General features: G+C 39.0%; 1 long non-coding RNA gene across 1 annotated transcript; it reads left to right on the plus strand.

Annotated features, from left to right (window-relative positions):
- Positions 1-694: 694 nt before the first annotated feature.
- Positions 695-12,742, plus strand: LOC137138180 (uncharacterized). Its single transcript, XR_010915906.1, has 3 exons — positions 695-916; positions 11,792-11,841; positions 12,203-12,742. It is a non-coding gene; the product is annotated as an uncharacterized lncRNA (long non-coding RNA).
- The last annotated feature ends 8,285 nt before the right edge of the window (positions 12,743-21,027 follow it).

Raw genomic sequence — 21,027 nt, forward strand, 5'->3', positions numbered from 1 at the left:
CTGTGTGTTTGTGTGTGCTTCAGAATAAACATTCTAAGTTGATTATTACATACTGTAAGAACGGTTTCTTTTTTTTTTTAAGAATCATTAACTTTAAATACATATATTAAAAAAGTTCTACAAATCATAGCAATAATGATATTGAAACCTGCCCACATAAATCAACTTAATTGATGAGACATGGCAGCAGCTGCATCGGCAGCTAGGGTCTGTAGATATCATGCATTTAAATCATCTATCGCGCATCTCGCATTCTGTATAGATACTTTGCAAATGCGCCCTGCAGAAGAAGTGATTTTACATCAGCAAAGGCGAAAATGGGACTGTTGAAATTATGTTTCTAGCAGTCCAGATGCAGGACCGATGGCTAGAAGCTGTCAATGAGTCCTTACAGATCATAATTCATTTTGGCAGCTTCAGGATGTAGCTTCATGACGTAGGTGGCAGCACTGAGCAAAAAACACTTCCCAATTTTTTCTTTTTTACATAGGTTTAATTGACTTTACTCAATTTGGCTTTCACAAGTTGACATAACTACAAATATAGGCTAAATGTACCTACTTCTACCTTTACAAGTCAGTCACCAAGGCATCAATGTTTATTTTATTCTTAGTAGAGGAATTTTTTGGAGATGTGGGGAGAATGGATTTAACGAGGAGTTCCTAAACGCATCATTAGAAAGGGGTCTCTGAGTGCTGCTAACTTCTAACACCTGATGACGGGGGGGAGGGGATACAGTAACTGAGGTCTATTATGTGAACGTGGTTTTCTTTTTATTGTTTTTTTTTTTCATAGTATTATTGAAACCAAAAGAAGACACGCATAGTTCATAAAATAAAAAAGAGGCCTGTTTATGAACGACTAACAGTAAAGAAATGCGAGATGTAGCAACATGTGCTAAGGCTGTCCTCCTTCGGTGAGTCGACATTTGTTCATTCACACATTTTAGTCTTTATGTATTTATTTATTTGTCATAAGTTGACTTCAGAGACATAACTCTGGCTGTACATTTACATGTTGGTGAATACTATATGTTAAAAGCACAAGTGCGTCGAAAGAGCAGTAGAACTCCGAGTAGCTAATGTTAGCTAGTGTTGGCTAACAGTATTAGCTAAAATATTTAAAAATGTTGTTTAATTTTTTTATGTTTACTGTACCTCAAGGAAAAAAAACCCCCTTTCGCCAGTTTATTGTCCTTTCGGAGCACACAGGTCGTGTTACCTGGCTTGTCCTCATTAATATGCAGCGGTTCAAAGTACATCTGTTACTGTGTTTTTTTTTTCTACTTTGCTTAGTATCTCCATTTTCTGCTACTTCGTGCTTTGACTCAAAAATGTTGTACTTTTACACCACTGTACTTCTCTGATAAGTATGCAATTACATTTACTCCTCGTTCATTTGAAATATACCGGCCAAAACATTAGAACCACCTCCTCTTATAACGCACTCCAGTACGAGTTCAAAGAAAAAGAAATTAAAATAAATTTGCAGACTATCCCCATTTTATTGTTAATTTTCTACGCTGAACAAACTTGGTTTCTCTGGCTTGTCGCTGTAGGCGAAACGCAATGAGTTTTTATCTTTAAGCTGCAAATTTATGATATTTATTGCTGACTAGAGCTGAGAAGTGTTTTCAGGAAGGCTGATTATTTGTTTATTTCAGTTGTATTAGTTTCTTTGGATTTATTTAGTATTACTTTTTCTACATAAACATGCACATTGAACTTCTGAGAATAATATTTTATGATTTTCCTTTCCACTCATAAGCCCCCCCCCCCCCACAGATTTTCCTTTCTTGTCTGTATTTATGCTTTTAGCAGACCACCTACGGCTTGGTTGTGTACATGAACATAAACAGACACGCATGCGTGCGCACACAGCCCACAGGCGTGTGTGTGTTGTTGTTGTCATCCTGACAAGCAGTAGGAACAGGATTATGGGTAGAGGCCCCTCATATTTGGGGATGAAGAAAGTGTGAAATCTGATTGCTGCCGAAAATGTAAAAAAAAAAAAAAACAGGACCCTGTGAGGCCAGTAAAATCCTAAATATGAGCAGTGTGAAGATGTGTAGCAGTGGGGATTTGTCAAATTTTCAGACTGGAGACGGTGGTTTAGTAGAGGACAGAGCCATGGAGCTGCAGGGTGCACAGGTGGCAGTAGCTACCTTTTCCCTCCAAGTGTGGTTGTGTTAATGAAATACTATGTCAAAAGACTAGTTCAGAATATCTTGGCTGTGGATATCAACAAATAAAGTGTGTCAAAATAAACAGTTAATATATTGTTTTATAGATTTTACTTAATTTCCCAAATACCAATAAGCTTCAGAAATTATACTGTATTTACAAGTTTGACTCATGCATTATCATAATTCATCACTAGGGGGCATTCAAGTATAGTTTTTTTTATTCCCCCCCCCCCCATCTACCCTGAGGCTGTTTGGCAAAGCCCACTTGCCAGTTTCCACCTCTTCCACTTATGAGCCTCCGCCACTTGCACGCATGAAACAAAATCACTATAAAGACTGCACAGTGTAGAGAAGCAGTAGCACAAGACTGAGAGGGAAAAGCTGTCTTTGGTGAAATGAAAAACAGACAGTGCAGCATCGTCTGTCCTTTTTTTATTTTTCTGGCAGTGACGGGGCAGAGGTGGTGCCACACTGGCAGGACACATGCTGAGCTTTGTCTTGTGATGCCAGACTTTTAGAAAATCGTCAAAAAGGTTATAATGACAGCTGTTGTATGGCTATGGCACCATATGCTTTACAGTTGTTGTGTACTTGACTTGCCTGTCTTGTCCTTCTCTTTATTTTTCCCACATGTTATATTTCCTGTTATTCCCCCTTTTTGCTGAGGTGACTTCCCATGATGACATGACACTGCTCTGTTTAAATGTCTGTTTTTTTTTTCTCTGCCTTCTTTAGGCATGGAGTGTGTTTCTTTACACCTGCAATAAAATGCTATTGGCTTTTCTTCCATGCTAATTTCTAACTAACCCTAATCCTGTATAATATGCCCCAAACTATTACAGGTTTTAAAGAGGAGAATGCACAGCATTAACAAATAATCGCTGTTGAACTTTCCTGCCTTAGATTTTTTTGAGTATTTGTAATTGCAACTTCAAAATTTTAACCCTTTCCCAGATGCCTTCCTACCTGCATGTTAGTAGTTTGTCACCAGCAGATCATGTTTGATATTAGTTTATGCTTTCATCATTAAGCCCATTAAGTTAATATTTAAATCGAAATAATCATAAAATAAATTACATAAAGTTTGGAAAGAACTACAAGACCTGTGTGTGTGTGTGTGTGTGTGTGTTTGAGGTCAGGATTTGAATTTTATTTTGATTAGTTGTTCTGAACACATGCTTTTCCTTCTATAAATTTTAGTGTCAGCACCTGATGGTTACAAAGTGAAATGAATGTCAAATGTCTGACATTATAATTCAATAAACGCTCAGAAATACTAATTTGTTTGTTTGCGTCAGATAATATGTTGCAAAGTTTGATATTAAAGGGTAGATGTGGGGGCGTGCTACCTCTGAAGGACACAGTCTGGTAGAAAAAAAAAATACTTGTAAAATTACAGTGTTTTTTTTTTCTTTTGCCCTTTTATTATATTGGGCAATAATATTAAAACCAGGGATTAGAGAAGCATGGTTAAGAACAGTGTATTTTTGTGCTTTCGTATGCTACTTTTTTCATTGTTGGGCAAAACAGCCATGCAATGTGGATTTACTTACACACACACTTTAGCAGGTGGCGGCACAATTAGCAAAACACAGATTCAAGTGGAAGCTTGCAGAATTGAGAACCTGAGAGCAGAAATGGGGCGAAACGCGCTGTGTCCCTAAACATCAAGGAGTGTTGCTGTCTCCTTGGAAATCATTACTGCACTCACACTTGCATGTGGTCTGCCATGAATTCAGGTGGAAACACAAGCATCTTCGTGTGCCAGTGAAAAGGGAAGGCAAAATAGAAATGGGTGTTGGGGGGGCGATTGCAAATGGCTCTGAAGTCTGCAGGCTTAAAAGTGTTGATAACCACGGATTAGCTCTGCCTTCTCCCTCAAGCAACTTTTACTGTGTGGTCTCTTTCTCAACGTTCCTTTTTTCTTTGCACCTACACTATGCAGAATTGCATGTGTGCACATAGAATGCGTGGGTGACCAGGTTATAAAACTTTCCTTTTAAATGACGCTTTATGATTATTTATTTGTCTTGTGTCACTTCATGTGGACGTGTACCATAAACCACATTGACATGTCCTCTACTTTTAAACGATATACATGACTAAATAATGAAGTTAAGCGGAAACGAAGCAACCTAACCTTCAGTGGTTTTAAACCATGCTCAGTTTTGCTGAGCATGAAATGATACTTTGTCATTTGTTTGATGCCAAGGAGGAAAAGCAACCTTATCTTTGACATTTGTTTAAACAGACCACGGTTGCATATAATTTGTAATCTAAACCATCCACTCCTCATGTATTTGTGTGAACAGCTTTGGTTGCAAGGATCAGTTGATTGACTTTGTGCAAGCAAACATAATTAATACTCTCAAAGACTTTTAGTGTAGATGTTTTTGGTTATGCTGTTCCTCTACATGCTGAGAATTATTAAGTTATGGGTTCTTGTGTTCCTAGTCAAGTTACAAAACAGTATTTACACAAGCACTGTGAATATTCTTGCTATAGGTAAATGCTAATTAAAACAATATACCATATATTGTGATTCTGTGTTTGGATCATTAATAAATTACTCACAGAATAGAGATGGATCACGCAGCATTTCAAAGTCTTGATAAAACCAATCGTTACAAAACAGCATCATTACTGACGTGCATATAAATATGTATATCTCTCTATATATATATCTATATCTATATATATCTATCTCTCTATATATTATATATCAATTAAACACAACTGAACTTGCTCAATAACAGTGTTGTGATTGATTATGCCTATATACTTTGCTTGAACGCTTTGTGGGTGTCCCTTTTCAAATGGCTCAAACCTCATCGCTCATCTCAAGTACTTTCAGTAAAGAGAAGATACCCTTGTAATCATGCACATCATAAACACCTTTATTTTCATTAAGCCTGGTAAATTTAATTTAGACGATCTCGTGATTGATGTTCTCAGCTGACTATACTTAAGAGGGGCAGTGAGGTAACATGTACTGCTCCCAGCATAATGAATGAGTACACAGTAGGGACTAGTAACATGTCACATCTCAGGGATACAGAAAGTGTTATTCTGAATCAGTGAAACGGATTTCAAACACTTTTGTTGAACCCAAGAAGCAGTGACTATCAGCGTTTAGATTAGGAGAAGCTGCAGTATTTTACCAGACTTTTATTGGGAGATGCAGTGTTAATCAGGTGGTTACCTACCAGCAAGGAGTGTGTTTTGTGAAAGTGACATGTACATTGCTAACTGCAGCTAATGCAGTATGCGTTGATTTGTAGTATGTGTTCATTTCATGTATCAGTCGGCAGCTGATACACGAAATGATTGGGAGAGTGCAGCGTGTTCCCATTATCTTGTCCCTTGCATTGTAATTATCACTCCTGCTCTTTCTGCACCACTGCTCCCATCTCTCCTCGCCATTGTAATCGTGATTGACTGGTGCGGCGGCCAAAACAGCGCAGCCTGAAAAGGCATCAGACACACATCTCATAACTGCCCTGCCATTTGATCTTCTCCTCCTCCTCCTTCACACTGGCTGCTCCTCCATTTTCATCCATCCCGCTCGTCCCTTTTTTCAGGTTGAAGGGAAGTGGCAGACACATGATACTTGTAGATGGGGGGCAGATTTGACCTGACAAAAGCATGTTTTTCAGTGTTTTCCTAGTCACTATAATTGAATACTATTAAATTTTATGCTGGACCCATGCATGATTTGATAATGCATGCATTTATCAGTGGAGAGCATCTTGGAATTTGACATGCTAGATAGCCGTGGCTGTACCTGCAGCCATTTAACTTGATGCTGGGCAGAGAAGTCATTTGTAAAAACGCAAATGTGTGGTGGATACACTTTCAGTAGCATGGACACTGTCCTTAGTTTCCATCCCAGTCAAAATTGTGGCCTTCAGTTTCCTTGCTGCTTTAAAATGCCAGACAGAGACTTGGTTTGTGACAGGTCTGAATGATACACCTTGTCAGAGAGGGAAGTTCATCAGCAGCCGCTGAGAGTGCCATTGATTGAGCTGCCCTGAGCCACGCCAGGTAATGGATTGGATTTATCCCTCTGTGGGTAAGGCTTAGACGTGTGCACACATGCACATGCACACAAATACAAGTTCCAGTTGTGCTCCATGCACATATGCTGATGTTGTACAAGGATCATGCACACACATTAGCAATGTTTGTCTATGCAACACAAGTTGATAACGTGACCGAAAACTTGTGACGTTCAGCAGACATGTAGACAGTTGGGATCAAAGGCAGTGATATATTGTTAGCAGCAGCTGTTAGGGAAAAAACAAGACAAGAAAATGGTACTTTGATAGATATCAGGACATTTGTCAGGCATCTGTCTGGGCTTATTTTAGAAGTGAGAGATGAGCATCATCAGATCCATATTTTGAGAAGGAAAAACGGCTCCAATTTAATGGAAGATTTCTTTGATGTGGAAGAGTCACAGCAGCTCAGCTGTTTAGTGTGTGTGTGTGTGTGTGTGTTGCGCTTTTGTAGCCAGGCTTTCCCAAACAAATATTAAGCAAAGTGGCATCAATAAATCGTTTCAGGAGCCATTTAAGCATTTCAGGTCTCATTAAGATGACAAGGGTAAACAGATTGGAAGATGTAAAACACTCGATTAAAGTGGCATTCTATTCGATTCTCTAAAATTTAAAGAGGCAATACATCATGTGTACCACCAAAAATGACTATAGTTGAAGAGACAACTAATTAGACTAATCTTTTTGCCAGGAGGGTTTACTTAAAATACTTAAAATCTATGGACTAGAATATGATTCCTGAAATGCTTAGTGACAATCAATCTTTCACTATGGCTCAAAGTGATGGTGTGCATATGCACTGATTAGCAAGGCCTGAATTTACACACCCCTTGTTAATGTAAAAATGATCTGGTAGGTATTTTACAATGTTGTGCTTCCATAAAACTGCAGAACCATATCTGGGGACAACTCCTGAAGGTTGAGTTTAGTAATAAGTGTGAGGTTGAACTTAGAAGGAAGTAATGTTAACCTAAAATGGTATAAATAAAACACAAAACTAAAAGAAAAAGAGGGAAACGTATTAAGAGGTAGGAGTTGTAGGTTGAATTTAATCTGAAAGTGTTGAAAAGTCTCTTTTTTACTCTTTTTAACTCAGCCTGAATAAGAGAGGATGCTTCATCACTGTGGTTAACTATACGGCTGTAAGCTGATTTTTTTTTTTTTTTTTTATGTTTAAAAATAAAAAAAATATATATATATTAGTGTAAACTACTGGTTTGTTTGGTTTTGGGTTGTTTGGTTAACAAACTTATTTTGTTAAAACATGTTTTGGGCTTGCGTCATCGGTATTTGTATGACATGTAGTGTAAAATGCAGAGTGTGTTTTATCACTGTTCAGCATAGTATGCTAATTAGCAATGTACATGTGTTTTGTATACGTGGAGTGTACATGGCGCTATATTTCTTTGAAACTTATGTTAATCCTGTAAAATTAGTGTGGGATTACTAGGGCCCGTAATGTTTAAGCCCGGTAGAAATTGGAGAGGGTTGCGTCAGGAAGGGCATCTGGCGTAAAAACTGTGCCAAATCAATATGCGGACAATGATCCGCTGTGGCGACCCTGAACTCACGGGATAAGCCGAAAGGACAGAAAAAATAAATACATTGTTTGTGGCTATAATATAATGTTAAATTGTATTTTTAATATCACTTTCTCTTTGTAAGGTTAGCAACCTTTTTTGGTCCTGTTTCAACTGTTTCTCATTGTTTTTATCCGTCTCTGATCCTGTTTTGAGCCCATTTTTGTACTGAAGAAAGCTTCAATAAACAAGGCAAAAGCAGAAGAAACTGAGTTATTCCTGCCTCTCCTGTGGTTGGCTTAGGCCTTTTTCAAGTTTGGGCAGTTGTTCAAGCTGAATCCCCAGAAAACTTGAACAATGACCAGAATGATGTCTGGATTTCATGCAGTGTGACTTCTAAACAATAAAAATGACCTAACGCACAAATATTTCCGCAATACTAGCATTTCTTGTCGTGCAGTGTGTATTTTTTTATTAAACATTTAAATAAAGTTTCAATAAACACTGACTTCCGAACCAGATATTCTCTGTTTTAAAATACAGATGGCTATGGTCAAAGTTGTAGTTATTGGTTCGTAACCTTGATGACCTGCGCTAATGAGCCTGTGTGGCTGAAGCATCTGTCTGGATATCTAATGGTGCCTGCCATGTGGAAATGTCATCCACCGTCTGGCCTCTTACCACAGTCAAGTCTGTACTGGCAGGGTTAACATTATAATTAGTCTACAATCAAAGCGTCCTGAGAGCTTCAGCTCACTTTGCGCTGACCATGACCTACTGTAAAGTACCAAGGTGCCATTGTTTCAATATAATTTATTTATGTAATACTTTAACCACATTTTTTGCTTCTTATAGATCAAATAGATACATGGCACCTTATTTTAGCAGAACTGATGACTTAAAGACTTGCATAATTTGGGGAGGCATGGTACAGGATTATGCAAGGTTTTGAGTTTATCAGTTGTTAGATTGTTGGCCTACCGACCATGGGGGTGGAGGTTCGCGCCCCTGTCTTTCCGAACGCACGTCGAAATTGAGGAGCATCAGGAAGGGCATCCGGCATAAAAACTGTGCCAATCAACATGCGGACACATGATCCGCTGTGGCCACCCTGAACTCACGGGATAAGCTGAAAGGACGCACACACAAAAAAAGCAAGGTTTTATGAGTACCCTGAAGTGTCTGTAATATCAAATCTGCTGTGTGGTCATTTGAGTTTTACTGAAGTTGTCATGCCATTCTCAATAATTCTAAAGTGTATTATGTAAAAATATTAGGGCTAAAATGGATAGTTTTTGGTTATGAGAAAAAATTATTCTTCCCTTTCTTGCTTGGATTGAGACCATGAAACTGGCAATTACTACAGTTTGAGTCTTTTCTGGTACAACGTAGCTGGCATACAGACTTCAAATTGTTATAGTCAAGGGCTCTTTGGGCGCCTTTTTACTCTATGGAAATCAGAAAAAATATGAGCAAATACAGGCAACTCGGCATAAAAGCTAATGAAGCACCCACATACCCGCTGTTGCAAGGTAATGAGTGTGCTTAGCTCTAAGGGAAAGGACATCTCCAAAGGATTTTCAGTGTGTGCCCACTTCCCCAAGTGCTTAATCATGGTGCTTGATGATGAGCAGCCATTAGACGCCTGTGACTCAGCCCCACTCATACACTGCAAGGAATTATTGTGTGCTTGATTGAATTCTACATTCTTTGCCTGTGGCCTGTGAGAGCTTGCCAGAAGATGGCAAAAAAAATAAATAAATAAAAAGGCTACAAAAGCCCCCTTCTCTATCGGTATATCGCTGTAAGCAAGCAGATAGGCTTTGTTTGGAGTGTGCTTTTTATTAGATGCTAAGCACTGCATGTAACTTGGCTTCCAAGCTCAGACTCTAAATAAAGATGGACGTAGCATTCATGCCACCCATTGGTTTCCTCCAGAGCTAATTTGAAACACAAGGTAGCAGCTTATGGTGAATGCCATCTTTTCTGCTCCAAGCCAGCATCTTGGAAGTTATTAAGAAATGCCCCGCAACACGTCCCATCCAATATCAAAACACAAAATGTTATGTGGCACGCTACCAAGTGATATGAGCCTCTTGAATCAGGAGGCTGCAAAGTGTAGTGCAAATGTATTCAATACACACACGTTAACTATGTAGTCACTTAATGTTAAACAAAATGAAACAAAACATAAGTGTCCTATAAGGTCTTTTAAGAGAACTTCCTTAACACAGCCCCAGAAGAACTCAGAGTGAGTCCAAAAGCTTGAGCGAGCAGAGCGTGAACTCTCTGTGAGGCCTGTCTATCAACAATGCTCTAAGCCCCAAAATCTTATTAAATGATGGAATAATGGAAAAGTGTGACCTACTCTTTGTACAGATAAGTTGATGGTTTTTGATTGGAACCACAGATTTTGGGAACCCGTGTCTAGCTGCATTTAAATTCACCTCGGCATTGGCTGCAGTCTAGCTTGCTGTTTAGAAGTACTGCAGACTGTCCACAAGTGGGAGCTGATACCACTTTCAGGATATAGATAAAAGACTGTAGATGAGATTTTCATAAATATGGGAATATTACATGCTTCGAAGAAGGAAAGTAATAGCTGCTAAAGTTTTAATACTTACGCCACCTGATCATTATGACTATTAGGGGCTTGAACCACACTTTTATTAAAGCTGTGCATCTATTTAAAGTGTGAGTATACTGTAGTGGATATTAATTACTTGAACAGTTTCAGCATTTTCTTTCCTGATACCGTTTCCCATACTTCACTTCTAGATATTGACTTTTACTGAGTGCTAGTCTGATGATTTTTTCCCATTACCTGTGCACCTTACTGTGTGAAACGGCTAAGAAACATTAGAGGAGGGATTGCTGAAAAAGGAAAAATATTTGTTGGTGTGCTGTCATTATCAAAACACAGATTTTTGACAACTGATAATGACAAAGAAACCTCATTTATTAATAAACCTCATCGAATGTATATAATGGGGCGGGAGTGGCTCAGTTGGTGGTGTGGCGGCCTACTGACCATAGGGTTGGAGGTTCATGCCCTGCTCTTCCCGATCACAAAGGGTCTCTGGGCAAGAACCAGAACCCCCAACATCCCATTCCCAGCCATGCAGTGCCGGTCCGAAGCCCAGTAGAAATTGGGTAGGGTTGCATCGGGAAGGGCATCCGGGCTAAAAACTGTGGCGACCCTGAACTTACAGGATAAGCTGAAAGGACAAAAAAAAAAAAATGAATATATAATAATAATAATAATAATAATAATAATAAATCAGTTTGTGACTTTGTGGCTTTGGATCAGGTACTCAACCGACACACAAATTGGTGCATTGGAGCTGTTACTTGTAAATGATTCAAAAACTAAACAGAGAAGCCAACCCACATTGCTATTTTTTCTTTCTCTACATCCTCCCACTCTGTCCACTTGGGTTTTTTTATTTTTTATTTTTTCTCGACTCAACTCTGGTTACAACCCTCCTTTTTATGTCTGTAGCCTTAGATGTTTATTCAAAGTGATAGTAAGAATCTCCCTTTGCTGTTTTTTTAAATCCTTTATTTCTACTGTTTTCTCATCCCATCTTGTGATCTCTCTCTGTCCCTTTCTCCTTTGTCTCTCTCATCATGCCACTGTGTCACTGGGCACACCTGCTTCATCCAGCTGTCAATTACAGCACAGAATTACAGACTAGCCCGCAATTAGGGTCCGCCTCACGCACTGGCTCGCGCTGGTAATGAGTTTCCCCAGTCATTGATCAAAGTCACAATCACACTCTAGCCCAGAGTTTCCCAATTAATTTTCCTTTTTTTGCTATCCAGCTAGCATCTATGCTGAGCTGCCTGGGACTATTTCTATATTTATAAGCCAAGCAGTAGAATTTTTCATCCAAGGAAAAGAAAAGATAATCCAATTTCAGTGTTAGGGTTTGACTGTTTTTTTTTCTTTTTCTTTTTTTTTTTTTTTTTTAAGTGGACTCTGTGGACGGAATTTCAATTTGCTTGTGAAACCTTTTTCCCCACAGTTTCAGGAGAGGGTGAGGGTGATGAGCATAATAACCAAGGAACCAATAAGGTAACTTCATTAAAGTTATACAGCTTAAATTCTAACACAGATAAAATGTGTCCATATTCCTGAAGATGGCTTGTCAACACATTATGTGAGGGGTGTTTTAGTAGAAGATAATATGCAGCCACAGAAGACACATTTACCGTTGTATTGGAGGAAATGTCCATGCAGTTTAGTTGTGTGTATTTTTCCTTATCCAACAACTCATCAAACTCCTTGGGCTGTTTATGCAGATCATTTAATAGAGCTCTCATCTGAGAAGGGACTGCATGTACATCTACTTCTCATTATGCAAGTGTCAAGACTTGAGTAGTGGGCTTTGTGGCAAATAATAGAGGAATGACATTGCTTGTTTGTTTTCCCTTAGATGTGAAATGCACCGAAGCAGGATGGAAATGGCTGGCGGGAGGGGTGGAGTGAAGACGAGAGTGAAAGAACAAGCTGAGCGTGGTCGCACACCGTGTTCAAAGCCGCTAGGCACAGGTTTCTGTGACTGACAACCTGCTTTAGATGGGAACCTCCCAGTCACACTTCCTCTCTCAAAGAAATTGCCTCAGTGATACTGAGACAGTCTGCAGTCCTATTCTTCTTTTCCATTTTAGGTTGAGCAGTTATATTGTCATGTCTCTTCTCTGTTTCAGCAAAGTTATTCTACTAATCTAGCACGGTTTTGTAAGAAAATACAGAAAATGTCAAATGTTGGAGTGTGAAATGAGGACTCAAATCCAGCTAAGATAGCAATCTAGTGGCGAAGACATGGTAATGAATTAATTTTGGTTCATGGCTCAGCAGTGAGGGGAACTAGGTTGAGTAATGAGAAGAGGAAGCTGTGATAATGGAAATCTAAATGATTAAAGCATGTTTGTGTGGGGTGGGGGTCGGGTGGTGGGGACACGAGTGTGAAAAATTGTGGCAAAAACAGTTCATTAGATATTATATACATATATTGTCATTGTTTATATTTTTTCCTTCAACCACTGATCCATGCGAGAGAAAAGGGCATCGCTTTCAAAAGTTGTACCATACTCATCTAAACTGCTGCCGTTTTAAATGGAGGTTTAACACATGGAAAATGGCAACGTAGTCGAGAGTATAGTTATGGTATGTGACTTTTGTGAATCAAGCTAGCTGTAACATAATGCAGAAAATAAAATACAGATTCTGTGTCAATGCCATAGAATGAATATAAAGCTTGAGGTGGTTGTCTGATTGTTTAGACGGATCCTAGCTAAGTAAAACGTAGAAGTACATTTATCGACATTGCTGCCATCGCTGCTAAACGATTCACTACCACATTAAATTAACTCCATACAGCATATCTTCACGATAAAAATCAATAGATCAAAAAATTAAGTAAATACAAAAACAATTTTTAACTTGTATATTAAGCTTATAAATATTGATGAGTGTGAAATTGGTTCATAGGCTCACAAAATAAACACACCAAAAAGCCGTCACAACAAGAATTAGTTATCAAAGTAAAATTACAATATACTATTAAAAATATACTAAAACTGTCAACTATCATAATTCACCTATTGTAATTTTGTTATCGCTTTTATGCCATATGCAACGTACTGTATCATTCCTGCTTGTACAGGAATTCCATTCTCATTAAGCAGGTGCTGTGAATGATTTTCAATTTTAGGCTGTAGGAAGAATAAAACTAAAAGTGATGGCTGCAACAACTGAGCAGACGACGGCTTTATTGGCGAAAATACAACAAAAACGATGTCACCCTTGAAGCATCATGCTAAAACAAAGCGCTCTCTAGTAAGAGTGCATTGAAATCCCTGTTGGGTATCCATATGTGGATAGCAGCAATTTATTGTATTATTATGTGGTAATGTCTGTAATGCTATTATTTGTCATGTTATCATATGACTCTGAAAGGCGCAAACATCAAAGCTTTATCACTGTCTGTAAAGTGGCAGCTGTTATGAGCCCGCACACATGCTCTTTAAAAAGAACATTTCCGACGGTGTTTTTATTTATTTTTCAAGTACAATTCGTCACCCAGATTCATAACGAATACATCCTGCTGACACAATGAATGTAGCTTATTGAATTGAATGGTTTCTGCGTCTTGTCTAACTGGAAATGACCTCACCAACTCTGCTTGCTTTCTCCTGTCTTGCTGTGATGTATGCATTCTGCACGCATACCTAAGTGCAAACCGCACGTGCTCACACGCAGCATTTCTGTGGATGCGTAGACTCAAAATGCATATTTCCCTAATGTAAAAGCTTATTGCAAAGAAAAACCTAAATTTGACAGCGCGCTGGCTAACTGAAACCAGCCAGCGCTCTGTCAAACTATTTTACAGTGTCAGCACAAATGTGGCAGTCTCTTCACTCTGCAATGAAATTTATGGCCATTGATGACTGATTGCGTTTCTCCCCCTCACAGTACTCTGAGGCTTTTGAAAGTAACCCAGCAGCACATTAATTTCTCCTAAGTCATCATTTCAAGAGCAGTTGCTTGCTGGAAAAATAAAGGCTCGGATGAAGGCAGTCTAATTTTAGTAGTTCTTATCATTGCTGGCAGTAAAAATGTCCCTAAATCATAACTTGCACATAAAGAAGAAAATGTTGTTGTACAGAGAGCGGGGATGGGAACACACACAGACGATGATTTCTATGTAGCATGCTACATCCATGTCTGACCGCTTTTCCCACTGTTGAAGAAACCAGGATCATGTCCGATTGGTCCCGTTATGTCATTATGCTCGGAGGGCTGAGAACAATCTCCGAGCATTCTCAAGAGCATCAATATATGCTGCATGCATTTAGTGGAACCACTGAGGTGGACACAGTGGCTCAAAAGTGTCTCTAATTAAGGGTCTAATGTCTCATCTTGTGCATTTCTTTTCCTGCAGTTCCTGTTGAAGGCAACGAATGCTCAAGCAGAAATGGACAAAAGGCTTGATGAAAAGACATTGATTAACCTGTCGTGTTCCAGACAGGTATCCATTAGGCTCTTTAATCAAAGTCTGTATGGCATGAAATTGACATTTTCAACCCACCATAATGTCTCATGGAGGCATTGAACTGAACTGATACTGCCATATGTCAGTGCCCTTTTAGCTGTTACAACCTGTACTTTCATTTGCCATCTTCACGCATCAAATCTCCTGAAAGACGCTTTGTTTTCCCAGTTTGCATAGAAAATAAATGTTTCTCGTCTTGATTGTTTCGGAGGATCATAGTGGAAGAGGCGCGTACTGCAGGCTTAACAGACAGGTCCCATGTGGTGTCAGCCAAAACATTAGTGTAATTATGAGTCCTTAGCAACACTGGATCACTGACCTTCCTTTTTCTTGTTGGTAATATCTTGTAATTTCAGTTTATGATTTCAACCAATCACAGCCCTTCATGCCAATGTTTCTGCTCACTACATTGAAACATTTCGTGTATGAGACACGATCCTTGGAGCAATGAATGGCCAACCAAGGTCAAATATAGTTTGCAGTTATTCTAATACTCTGGCCTGGGGTGGCCACCCACTGCCAGAGTGAGAAGGTGGCACAGTACAGTGCAAATCTGACGTGAAAATAAATCACAATTATTCTAAAAGAGATAATTATAAACTGTTATATACATTTAAGTTGGTTTTGAATATTATGTTGCAATATATGTTATAATTTTGTAGGCATTTGCAATCAGGGAGATTATTCCCAAAAAGGAATAATCTCTCTTAAATTCCTAAAAAGGAATAATCTCTCCCTGGCGTATTATTTGTTTGACTATTTGAAGTTGCTAAGGTATGTGTGACATTTCTGACACGTAACAAACATTGTATAAACACACGATAATATACAGTGCTTTATTTACAAAAAGGTAAATTAAATTAAAACACTTTTACCAAATGAGCCACCCTATTTTGAGCATATGCCCCAGTCTGGCCACCCAACTATAAATTAGTTTAGATCTGCCCCTGTTTCTTCACAGCTTGTCTGAAGTCGGCACATTGGTTCATACGTTGCGTACCAGCCATAATTTCTCCTGTTCCTTTCACTACTGCTTTTTTCCTGTTTTCCCTCACTTCGCTCTTCTGCTATGCTTCTGTCCTTAAGTCACAGAGAGAGAGAGAGAGAGAGAGCATGGTTGTTTTGATGTAGGATTTGATAGATTTGTTTGCTGCTGCATTCATTTGCTCTGTATCAGGGAGCTGACGGGCCGTAAAATGAAAATTTGGCTTAGATTTTCAGCATGACTGTTTGGGGGCAAATGTGAAAGAACTCCCCATGCATTCCAGATACATATTTTCTATATCTTAAAGTGCGCCTGTGCATGCTATGGATGACAATTAATAATAAGCATTGTAAGGTTCTTACTGGGTGGAAATGGTTGTAGCTTATATCTGTTAAAGGCAAACTTTTTTTTTTTTTTCCTCCAAAAAAGCATTTATTGCCAAAAGGTTGTGAAACTATGATGAGAAACTCTTCTTGTTTCACATTTTGTTGCTCTTATAAAGCAACCTCATGATTAAAAAGTGACAGTTATGGATAGAGTCCTGCTTTTCACGTAATTAGATTAAATTAAAATGCATGTTGTCGTCTTGCGATTCCCACAATCTCTAATTAAAATGAATGTGATGCAAACAACAGGAAGCTTTTTCTTGTTGAAAAACAAGCTGAAGGTCGGAAAGTCAAACGGCAGCTTCACCTTTCGAAAAGGCTAAATATGAAAACAGCTTCAATAATGTTTCTCTTACTTATGGGAAATAGCATTATACACTGTAATGGTGATAAAACTTCCCAATGTCCTGACCAAAAAGGTGAAATTTGAACATTACGAAATTCAAAAGTCAAAATGCTTCTTTCTGTATAGAGTAAAGTGCTGTATTGGCCTTGATCATGAGCAGCCACCAAAGTGCTTCCTCTTTGTCCATGTGCAGTTGATGTGTGAGGTGAAACCAAAGCAGGCACCACAAGGAAGGCGCTTGTGGAGAGCACGACGCCCCATTGCTCTTTCCACCCGGTTGCCCGGCTGGTGTCACGAAGCACGTTGGATGATGGAGCACTCTCATTCCAAGTTGAGAGAGCGCTGAAGGTGAGAGTCGGCCAGAGACCCAGTTCTTTAATCCTGCTCGGCTTCTGCCACCTTGTTCAGCAAGATAAATGGACTTTTGACACACGGTCAGATCACACACTGGCCCAGCTTTGATAAACTCTTGTTTGTTTGCTCTGTCCCATCTCCTGAAAATGTTATGTGGTCTTGTGTTAGAATCTCAATGGACTGCAGACATCTGCTTGTAAATAGGTTATTGTAAAGTGGAAAACACGAATGCAACAGTGCAGACGTTCTCCATGCACGTTTTATACATTGACACGTTTCACTCTCTTCACTCGAATTAAAGTCAGGGAAAATCTGAGAGTTGTCAAAAACAAATATGTTTTTAATGACAAGACGTGCAAACATACTTCTGTGACAGTCACAACTGTCAGTGTGCATTGTGGAAGTCCAGGTGTGCTACAGATAGGCAAACCGTGGGGGGCAATTAGAGAGGATGTCCAACACCTGGGTCCACAAGTGAGATGGCAGCTTGAGAACATCCCGAATGACATTTCTTGCAAGAGCACTCATTCAGAGATTACATTTCAGACACACTCAGGTATTTATGAGATAAGCCATCAAGCCTTTTTGTTTTTGCTTGGAGGTTGTTTAGACAGTTTATAAAACCAAAAGACTATCAGCCTGGATCTTTTTTCATGCACATAATATACAGTGAGATTTTATTAGGGTTGCGACAATTCTGAAATAGGCCTTGTTCTCTAGACAATTATGAGTGGTGTAATAGTGGCTACCTGAAACCTGCAAATGTTACATAAAGTATCACTTGCCTTTGTGTGTGAGCTATATATTAAAAAAGAAATACTGTCTATATGGAAGACACAAAGATCAACTGCAGGTCTGCTGTGCTGCATTCAGGGTTAGTATTGAGTGTAGGTCATCCCCATCATCCATGTAGGTTAACACTATTATGTTGGGGTTCGGAATAAGTTTACATCCTGTTAAACGGAAGCTGCATGTGGGGGGGATGCAAAAATTAACCCTAAACCTAACATATTAATGTAGTTAGTCCAAATGTGTTTTCATCATTAGAAGTAACAAAAATGTTCTTCTAATGATTATGCATAAAAAAAGTTAGAGAAAAATAACTTGAAGTGCAAAAGTTTGCAGTCCCCTTAATTGATAAAATATTAACTTGAAACTTTTACAAATGATGAGATATTTGTCATAGATAATAGTCCATTAAATATTGATTTTAAAAATCTTACTTTTTTGCCATTTAAAAATAGGGGCATACTAGCTTTTGCATGACTGTGTTGTTTCAATGGAAACCTATTTGAAGATTGCTTGCAAGTTTTGTCCTTTTGTGTTAGTTTAATACACAACAACAGGCCATCTACAGTAGAAGTTCAAAATCATGGTAGCATCTGCTGAAAGACAGGACATGACATTTTAAACTTGGGAGCAACAGTTTGGACAAATCTGAAGACCATGATATTGTTTACACGTATATTTTAAATACACAGCCACAGCCTTTGTAATTAGCATGTATTTTATAAGACACTGCACTTGAAAATCAGTCAGGCGGTGCGAGAAAGAGCACTCAATCTAATGCATCGCAAAATGTTGAGTATTTTCACAGCGGGCAATGTCGTACATAAGCTCACGGGACAGTTTCTACCTGTCATTAAGCAATGGAAGAGCTAAATGCCACTCGCACTTTTTGATCAAGTCAGATGGTGTCACATCTGTTGAGAGTCCAAAAGTGAATCGTCAACACTTGCATGTCTACGAACTGTGTATGGCCAAAACCAATGGTGGCACTGAAAAAGTTCATAGCATCTATCTTTTCGTGCATCCTTTGTATCTCCTCTCTCACCAAGTCCTTTCCCTACTGGCTTGTAGCATAAATGGATTTTCATGCATCATCTGAGCATGTGTATTGGAGTTGATGGGGTGAGGAGGATGACATGGATTCTAGTCACATAGCTCCTGTCTTGTAGCTTTCTGCCAACTCCTCCTTCTTCTGTCTGCTCACCCTTTTTTTCTGATCCTTTGTCCAATACCTCCTTATTTGAACTGTTCCCTTTTGATATGGAATAAGCTCTTTGGTTGTTGTATGGATGCATGACTTTGTTATGCTCTTTTACTCTTTACAATGCTAGAATGATTTACATATAGGTATTGTCAGCATCCACCTGACCACCGAGAACAATAGTAGAATTGTTTAAAAAACTTAAGAAAACCAGACATCCCTTTTAAAAAACATCACATTAGAGAAAATCCTTTCCATATACTAGTAATTAGTACCGCCATAATGTCTATAGGAACCTTTGTGCCTTCCATTCTATGTCGTGCCTGTCAGCCGAGGCCTTTGTCTTGATGTTATTTATTTTAATTAGGTTAGAGTTTTGTGATATTTTGAAAGGACTTTCTTTTAATCTTTTTCTTACTCCATCTATGAAAAGACCCCCCCTTCCCCCGGTGCCATCAGAAAGAATGAGAACTGATATTGTTCCCTTTACCGCAAGTCAGCCTCCCATTTGATAGCTTATCTCTTTTATTAGCTTGACGCTATTACTGGCATGGCTTCTTGGCTTTCATTATCCATTTTTATGCTGCAATATTCTTTTGGAAATGTTATCGTAGGCGAGTTCATCTTGTCGCGTTGTTTATGCGTGATTGATTTGTGGGTTGCTGATCCCGGCCTCCACCTCCTTGCTCAGTGCCGTCTTGGCGGGTCGACAAGGTTAGTTATTCACAGATGATAGACATCTTTATTAGGAGAGGAGAATGCTTTAAAACTTTAAGCTCAGGCATTTATCTGCAGCGTGGCATCTTGCGGCCCAACACCTGACGTGCCCAAACCCATCCATCACAGGTTGGCCGACGGCCTGAGTTCAGCTTGTTTGCCCTCTCCGTCAGCCTGAAGGACAGGACAGGGCTGAAGTTGGCGGCAAGGAACTGACAACAACAGGCAGTGTTTGCCATGACAGGACTAGCTTGAGGTGTATCCCTGTTGTGTTGACCATTACCAATATAATCTTGTGGCTGGGCAGGCTCTGTTCAGTCAAGTTTTCTGGCTTCTCAGAATAGTTACTTGGCAGGAAAATCTTAGAAACCATAAATTAAGGAGCTTTTCTTCTGTTTATGTTGAAATATATCAGGCAAAAGTACATGATTTTGAAAATACTCATTATGGATTCTATTGGAAAAGGAGCCAGCTTTGTTTACCCAGCGGCCCTAGTTTGAGCCTTTATGCATTTATGCCTGTGTAATGAAGTTTTTGCCCGGTAGTGATGGCAAATGCCATTAATGCTCGCAAAGATGATGACTTTAAGTACTCACATTAATGCCAAAAGTATGGATGCGTCTTGTTTTCTTAAAGACCTATCATTCTCTTCTCCTGCTGTGCGTAATGGCACTTGGCATCAATGCTCGATGACAAGGCGATTTCATTTATCTCTCACTGCTTAGTCTTTTCAAATGTGCGGCTCTACTCTGCCAAAGCTATAGTAATCACAATGATCCTTTTGCCAGTCACACACACACACACACACACACACACACACACACACACACACACACACACACACACACGCCTTGAGGGTGGTCTCGTCCTGGACATCTGTAAGCCTGTTGGTATTAGAGAAGCCCTGCAAAGCTCAAATTAAACCCTAACAAGCTCATGAGTTAAATAAATATTATTATTTGGTTAAGCAGGTGGCTTATATGTAACTATGTATAGTATGTTAGGAGGTAATCTTTTCTATTACTTAGTGAGATATCTTCTAAATGAGGGCTATTCCAGGTCCATTCAAAATCTCAACATTTAACATAGCAGTTCCCTCCATCTTTATTAGCCAACTAAATGGGCTTTTCCCAGGTCTTTAATTATTCATTTATAAAACTTTCTATCCACTGGCTCTTGGGGATGTCGTCGTATGGCTTTGAAATGAGGAAAGAGTCATTAACATTAGTTAATATTAGCCTAACAGTACAGCGATACTTTGTGTCTTAGTCTTGTGGTACTTAAAATGTACCATGTTTAGTTTTTTTTTGTTGTTGTTGTTTTTAAGATGAAAATATATTTGCAGTTGTTCACATTTCTAACTACAAGACTAAAAGGTTTTAAGTAAGTATTAAGATTTGCATGAATGTGGTAAGCCTTTTTTTT

The sequence above is a fragment of the Channa argus genome, chromosome 12 (genome assembly GCF_033026475.1).
Source record: "Channa argus isolate prfri chromosome 12, Channa argus male v1.0, whole genome shotgun sequence".
NCBI lineage: Eukaryota > Metazoa > Chordata > Actinopteri > Anabantiformes > Channidae > Channa > Channa argus.